Source organism: Vicia villosa, linkage group LG1 (genome assembly GCF_029867415.1).
Source record: "Vicia villosa cultivar HV-30 ecotype Madison, WI linkage group LG1, Vvil1.0, whole genome shotgun sequence".
NCBI classification, from domain to species: domain Eukaryota; kingdom Viridiplantae; phylum Streptophyta; class Magnoliopsida; order Fabales; family Fabaceae; genus Vicia; species Vicia villosa.
This window is the reverse complement of record NC_081180.1, coordinates 110,277,034-110,285,889: the sequence shown is the minus strand read 5'-3', so window position 1 is coordinate 110,285,889 and position 8,856 is coordinate 110,277,034.

Here is an 8,856-nt window from a genome sequence, read left to right as displayed (position 1 = left end):
TTTGGAGTGTTGCAGCCGTTTTACTAATGATTATGTTTTTAACGGCATTAATTTGAATCATTCCTTATGATCTTCTATTCAGCCTTGTTCTTCAACTTCTATTATGGATGTGTTCACAATATTTTGGTGCAGTATCAGAAGTTGCTTTCAATGGTATTAATTTTGAATCATTCCTTATGATCTTTTGTTCAGCCTTGTTCTTCAACTTCTGTTGTAAGTATGTTTGCAGCGTTCTGGTGCAGTATCAGAAGTTACCTTATGACTTGAGTTTCATTTCTCCACCTTCTCATAAGTGCCAAGTTTTGATTGCTGGTACTGGTACATCTTGTGAAATTAGAAAAGTATGATTAAAGTACCATGTTTGATTTATACAAAATTTGTTTGCTTGTTATCATCAAAACACTAAATTATGATTAGAACCAAACTATGTTCTAACACCTTAAAGTCACTCAATTGAATAGGAGACTCAAATAGGAAACTATAATGAAAGTAAAGCTTAAGAGACAAGAAAAAAAACCATATTGAGGTCTCTCATTAATGTATCAAAGACATGCAACCTCGCGAAGTATAGCCCAAGAGACTTAACTTAAAGTCTTGTCTAAGGACTTGATAGAAGTCCTGCCCGAGAGGTCCAACGCCTTGCCTGAGGGACTTGAAGTCTCATCAACTAGGATTAATAAAACATTTCCTGAGGGACTGAAAGTCCCATCAAATAGGATTATCTAAACTTCCTCCTGAGGGACTTGGAGTTTCCTCGGGAATGATCCAACATTAAGTCTTTCCCAAGGCGTGACCAAAGTCTAATCTTTCATACCCTAATGTTTGACCCCCCTGATATGTCACATCATACAACATCTCAACTAATCCATCAACTCAAAACAGATACTTAGAGCAGTCACTTGTTCACCAAGTACTCAGATTAGGGTTTTGAGCCTATTAGGGACTAAAATCGGGGCTTTCACTTAGGAAGACTCATAAATATTAAAAGCATGATCCAAAGATCTAAATCATATTCAAATTATTCCTATATCAATATCCAATGCAAGATGCACTTCAATCTAAGTTCAATAGGTCCCAATTTCATTTGGCCCATAATTAGAGTTTTTGGCCTAATTCACCTAAGGAGTTGACTTTTGACCAGGACAAGATCCCATGGGTCCAATCATGACTCAAGGACCTCTAATGCTTCAATATAATCCACTCACATCATTCATTTAAACAGAAGAGCTTGATTCATTTGAAATCTCCAAGAATGCAATTCATGTGGAAAAAGTCAACTGTATAAGTTAGACTTTGACTTTTGAGAAATTTGGTCAACCATGGACTTTTGAAGATAAAAATCATCAACATATGATTATTAAAGTCATTTTATCAAGAAAAATCAAGAAAATCAACCAAGAATCAAAAGGCCAACAAAAGTCAAAGTTAGAAAATTCAAAGACTTAGAAAAATTCTAAGTGTTTTCAAGTGTTTTTGTCATAACTTCATGGACAAGTAACTTACAATTTCAAGTATGCAACTGAAAAATCTTCCAACATGAAAGTTGTAGATCTTGACCCATTGAACAACTTTTTCACATATAAAGTTTTCTCAAAAAATCAACCATTTAAGAGATATGGGCCCATGAAGTTCCTTCCAAAAGCACTTAATTTTTTCACCAACTTCCAAGACTTTTTTCTCCAAGATACCAGATGAATCATTCCAAGACCTTAACAAGATATTTGACATCATCTAAGCTTTCCAAAGAGTCATAAATTATCTCTTGATTCAATTTGAGCAAGGAGTTATGCATGGTGGAAGTAAGGCACTTAAAGTTGGATTTTAGACATAACCAACTTTGCATTTTGCCAATTTTGTGCAAGTACCTCTCCAAATTGACGCATCTACGTTCAAATAATATTATAAGGGATCAAGTAGAATCAATTGCATCATTGTATCAAATTGGCCAAGTACAAGAATTTTCAATTTCCATGTGATTATGTAATGATTACAAAATGGAATTTATGGCAAAATGGTGATCAAAGGAATCTTTCCAAAGCCAATTTGATGCCTCTACACATTAGAAATGATCTATAAGATCAGATCAAATTAAGGGCTTGGGCTTGGAGCAAGTGGAATAAAAAAAGCCATCATTGCATTATGAGATATTTCACATTTTCTTCACTCCTAAGCTTCACTCAAAATGATCTCACTATGCTTACCTCACTCTCTTACTATCTCAGTCCAATTGCCTATAAATAGATAGCTCATTCTCATTCCAAATCACACCAAAGCAGCTTGAGTTCTTGCTTTCTCCTTCTCTCTCTTTCACTCATGGATTTCAAAAGATCTCTTGGCAAGAAAAAGTGAATTCTTCAGACCAACGCTTCTCCCTTGAAAGTGGGTATTCTAACACTTCATATGCACTATGTGGAAGTGACCCAAGTCCTCTTTCCAGCTCTGTAACTCCAGGATCACCATATCCACTTTCAACTTGGAGCTTGAGAAGTTGGGGTCCGGTTGAAGGTTTTAATAGGTGCCAAGCCAATTTGATCCCATCAATATCTTCCTCGAGGTATAAGGAAGCTATCCAGATGCTCACGTCACTTCTCTAGCAGCTGAATAACCATCCTCCATTTTCACTTCAAGCTCTTGCAAGAGGAATCGAGTAGAGCAATTCAGAGTGATTCAAGGTGAACAGTCAATCTTTTGGGCCTCTTGATTTTTAAAGAGTATAAGACCCAACCCTTTTTTTTCTTTTCAAATAAACATCCTTCATATATTTCATCTATTTTTCATAAACAGTCAATCTTTTAGGCCTCTTGATTTTTTAAAGAGTGTAAGACCCAACCCTTTTTTATTTCAATTTTTAAATACATACAGTTCAATTTCAAATACAATTGGACACCTCCTTGAGTATAAGCCCCATCCGTTGTAAATATTTGTTTGTTTTAAAACCTTGTTTTCTGTAAAACTTCTCATCATCTTTTTAATCTCTGGTACTAAGAGGAGCATTATTCCTGGTGAAACTGCTCTTATACCTTTGGGCCTCTCTTCTGAGTTATAAGCCCCAAACTTTCTCTTATGTCTATTTTCATTTGTTTTTCAAAACAAAACTCTGGTATTAAGAGGAGCATTATTCTTGGTGAAATTTCTCTTAGACCTTTGGGCCTCTCTTCTGAGTTATAAGCCTCAAACTTCTCTTCTTCTTTTTCAAACTCCAAACTGTTTTTAATCAAACTTCAAACTATTTTCAAATTAAAAATTTCAATTGTTTCAAAAAAAAATCTTATCTATTTTCAATTCAAAACTTATGGGCATCTCCTTGAGTATAAGTCCCATCCTCTGTAAATATTTCATTGGGCTTCTCCTTTAGTATAAGTCTCATCCCTTCTTTCTCATCTCAGATTCTGGACCTCTATTACAGTATAAGACCCAACACCTTTTTGTTCATACAGTAAATAAATATTTTGGGCTTCTCCTTGAGTTATAAGACTCAACACCTTTCTCTTTTCAATAAAACACTCCATTGTTTTCATCAAAACATTCAACTATTAATAAGGCTCTATACACACATCAGTATTGGGCCTCCTCTTTAAACTGTGAGTTTTTATGGCTTTATTTACTACTTTAATACCTTGCCACATATAAACTATATACACACACACACACACACACACACACACACACACACACACAGATATATATATATATATATATATATATATATATATATATATATATATATATATATATATATATATATATTGTAGGACTATGACCAGGATTGAGGATTACTTCTCGGGGAAGCCTCTCCTAATTAGACAACATAGATTCCTGCCACAAGATGAATTATTCTCGGTGAAACATCTTGAAACCCTTAGATCAAACAATAGGGCACACCCACCTGAAGAGGATTTATTCCCGATAAAACCTCTTACCCCATTTTCTTAGAGCCAAATTAGGTAAGCCAACATATCTTTCTCTTGTGCTTTAACAAAGACCCTCAATGACCCTCGATTAGCCTCCTCTTTGGATCACAACACAAGGACCTACATGCTTCTTATAAGCCTTTAGCTTCCTTTTGAGCTTGTATACAAGGACCCATCAGGTTTCTTATAAACATAGGACAGGTCTTTAGTCACCTCTTAGCTAACCCTTGTGAAAAATTCTGCTCTTCAATCCAAACATCCAATTACACAAGTGTTTCTCAATATCTATATTGAGTCAACCCCTTGGAATGAGAGACATGGACAGTCTCTGTCACCCATATTAACTTCCAGCAGTCAAAGGATTCAAACCTCTGGATCTTTCCTCAACTAAGTCAGCCTTAATCTTGGGCTTTAAACAAGACATAAAAAACGTTCTTCCAACAGTCAAAAGGATTCAAGTCTCTAGATTTTTCCCCAGTAGAGTTAGCCTCAATCTTGGGCTTTGTAGAAGACACCAAAACAAACTGCCACACAATATTTCAAATATACTCCCCAGTTGAGTCAGCTTTAATCTTGGGCTTTAAACAAGAAGTACTCACATACTCCCCTCAAATAGGGGTGTGCATGGATTAATAACCAAACCAAATTGAATTATATATATGGTTTGGTTTGGATCATAAAACTATTTTATTAAAATCGGTTTATTTTATTAAAACCAGTTTATATATGGATTGGTTCAGTTCTAAACCGGTTTTTTACAAAAACCAGTTTTTAAAAAAATACTGGTTTTAAACTGGTTTCTCTCAAAACCATTTATTTATTTTATTTAAAAAATTAATTTTGCAAAAAAAATTAGTTTTAAAACAGGTTTTATAAAAAAAAACAATCAGTTTTAAAATCAAGTTCAAAATCATTTCTTGATGGTTGTTGATTTTGAAGTTTTTATTGGATACTAAAAACTTGTTTGAATATAATATTTTACAAATGTGTTTTTAAAAACTCTTCACAAATTTTCAGTTTTTAAAAGCAAAAAACTGAAATGGCTAAATTGTGTTTTGATTTTTACTTTTCAGTTTTTAAAAACTAAAAACAAAAACTATTTCAAACAGACCCTTAGCTACTGCATCTCTACTGGTATCTACATGCTCACTTTAAGATACAACATTGAGGAGAGAAGAAAACAGCATGTAATAAATAATGCAACAAATTCCTAAACAATCTTCTACTAAAATCATAAGATTTGAATTAAAACTATTTATATTCATAGATAATATATATCAAGTTTGAGCTCTTGAATAGAGATTTAACTAGCAACATTACATTTTGCAAGTATTTTCATAACCATAAAAAGACAGAGTATTAATCTATAATTACTGTAAATATTAGCACCTAAGATAAATTTGGATTCAGTTTCACCGAAACTGTGTGCGAGGCGAGGACCATTTGGATTTGAAGCAAAAGAGATATTTTATTGAGAGTCTGTTTCATAAATTGGAATATGGCATCCAATATATGAACCAGATAATAACCTGTTTATATTTGGATAACAAAATGGATACCCAATTTTATATTTTAGCATTTGGTTTGGATTTTAAAAAGTGGAACAATTTGGATACTAATTTGGTTAAAAATAACCGGTTTTTTTGCACACCCTTACCCTCAAAGTTAACCTAAATCATGGAATCTATACAAGACAGAAATAATTCAAAGTCCATTCCTCATAGAGTCAGCCACAATTCTGGGTTTAGTACAGAACAGACAAAATTCACCAGTTTCCACTCAATAGAGTATCCCCTCTGAGTCAACCTCAATTTTGGGCTTAGTACAAAACACATAAAACCTTTCAGTCAAAACCAATCCCCAGTAAAGATATCTCGAACAGAGTCAGTCTCAAAATTCCTTTTAAGCCTCAAGCTTGGGCCTTGTACAAGTCAGTCAAAAATCCAGATCTTCTATACAGAAGTGAGACATGATTCATCTCTATAGAAGATACGTTTCTTCTATTACACCACATTCAAACATACAAACATTATCAATCATTATCAAATTATTTTCCCATTTAGGTGATGTAAGTGGTATGTTCTGTTGATTCAAATCCAGACTTGTTGCCCTTCTCTAATGGTTGAAAACTATTCTTTCGTGTAAGATGTATACTTGCATACTTGAACATCCAAGTAATGTCCCTATCTTATTATGAAATAACCTCCTTTCTGCCACTTTCAAAAATGTTTGTGCTGAAATAGGTAAGATATCTTTCCGTTAAGATGACGACTTGTCTCTTTTCTTTAAACAAATATCATTTTCAACTTCAACCTTGAGCTTTGAACAAGGCACACAAAATTCAATCCATTTCCCTATTAGTTCCCCGAACTACAAAAGCTCTGACTTCCATTAGGGATATGTAGGCATGAGATTCACAAGAAATCTTTGCGAGCAAACCAAAACACCAAAAATAGTCAATTTATCTATCTTTCTTCAATTCATTCTCTCTCCTATCACAAAGGAGAAACTTTCCCAGTAATCAAACAGCAAACAACCCAGAGTTAAACACAAACAGCAAAGGGCTCCCGTAGAGTACTACGTATACTTAGGGTGTTAATACTTTCCCTATGTATAACCAACCTCCCGGATCCTAGATCCATATTAGGTGATATCCCCACACCTAAGCAACACCCCATGGTTTATGTTAGATTTTTTTTCCCTTCCTACGTTCTAGGATAAATTAAAAGTTCTACTATAACCGCAATGAAGGATCATGGTCCCGAACGTGTGCGACATAATCCAAGATAATTAACTTAAAGTCTAGTCTAAGGGCATGATAGAAGCCTCGTCTGAGAGGTCTAACGCCTTGCTTAAGGGATTTGGAGTCTCATAAGAAAGACTCAATATAACCTCACTTAAGGGACTAATATTTCCATCGAAAAATCTTATCTAAATGCCCTGCCTGAGGGACTTGGAGTTTCCTCGAGCGGGATCCAACATAAAGTATCTCCCAAGAGGCGCAACTGAAGTCTAGCCTAAGAGAATTTACTTAAAGTCTTGTCTAAGGGCTTGATAGAAGACCCGCCTGAGAGGTCTAATGCATGGCTTAAGGGACTTGAAGTTTCATCATCTAGACCCAATATAACCTTTCCAGAGGGACTTGAAGTCTCATTATCCAGGCTCAATATAACCTCGCTTGAGGGACTAAGAGTCCCATATTACAAGCATATTTAAACTCCCCGCCTAAGGGACTTGGAGTTTCCTCGGGCAGAATCCAACATAAAGTCTCACCCAAGAGACGTGGACAAATTGTTGGACGAGAATATGGATAATAAACGGTCTAGGGGTGAATATACTTCCCAATTTAAAATTTCATTTGAAAAAGGTTTTTATCAGAGTTTCAAAAACAAAGTCTATTTTGCATGGCAAAAGTAAATTTTGTGTAAAAGAGATTGTGCTTATCGATTGAAAGATTCATAAATGTACTTAACCAATTTCCAATATATCAAGTTGGATTATTGAATCACACCTAACGAATAAACTAATCATATAATAAAATCGTTCAATTCAACAAGAAGTATCATCTAATGATTTTCAATCACACACAAGGTTTTACGATCAAAGTTGTCAGGTTTAATCCATATTTAGGCAAGGTTGAATTACTAATTATAACAAAACCTATAACTGATGCAATGAATCACTACCAATAGGAAATCCTATCAGCTTGCAATTCTAGAAATCAATAATACAACCTAATCAAGCGATCAACTACAATAATAAACGAGAGAGAGAGAGAGAAGAGTACACCAGGATTTATAGTGGATTGACATGTTCATCCTCTCTTTATGCTTAATCCAATTTCCAATGATTGTCCATTGAAAATTCATTGGTATTTCAATATGATTTATAGCAAAATTATAGGAGTTCATACAATAACTAGTCGGAAAAAATTTGAAAATTAAATTTCTTCTTTCTGGATATGGACTAGTACACACTTCCATGAACTCAACTCTATTCAAAATCTTTACTTAAATTCACTTCTTGAATCTCCCTGCCCCAACAACTTGCTCCCAAGTCTCCGTCTGCATTAATTTCCACATAATTGTGTTGGTATCTTGAGTGTTGGTTTATCCAAATATTGAGAAGAACTCATACCCTGTCTGTAGGCTTCCACACAACACTATCAATGTCAACCTAGAGACAAGACTCTCCTTCTTTTTTTACTAGAATTTCCAGAACCAGACACAACACCACACACTTTTGCAAGCCTCTAAAACCTTTAATAAATCTTCAAAGAAACTTTAAATTCAAAATGAATATCCTCATCATGAATCTTTCAAGATGATATTCTAATCCATGCAAAAATGTGAAAAGAATGAGATAGAAGATGAAAGAAATCGTTTACAAGTGTTCAAGAAAGATTCAAAACTATTTTGAAAATGAGAGAACAAGTGGTTTGTGAGTTTTAAAATCATCAATGGAAGTGTATGTTTTCTAACATTTTGAAAGGTTTGAGAAAGGAAAATGATTTATACTTTCTGGAGATGAAGCACAAAAAAATTGAGAAACATAACGTTTGATTCAAGTCAAAAACACTAGGTGACTTCAGTTAAGGGGCAAAGTAATGTGGAATAAGATCTCCACTTAAATAGAGACCCATTTTATTGTGATTTGAGTCAAGAAGATAGCATGATTAGACTCAAGCAAGTTGTGGTTCGAGTCATGTGTAAGTCATGATTTGACTCAAGCAAGTTGTGATTCGATTCATGTGCAAATCATGATTCGACTCAAACTTGGCAGAGGCTAATGGAAACTACATGATTTAACTCATGTTGAAGTTGTGATTTGACTCATAGATTGCATGATTCGAATCACGTGTAACTTGTGATTCGACTCAAAAGCTCACACAACTTCATATTTCTCTCTGTTCATTTTAGTCAACTAAAGGGATTGTATGATTCGA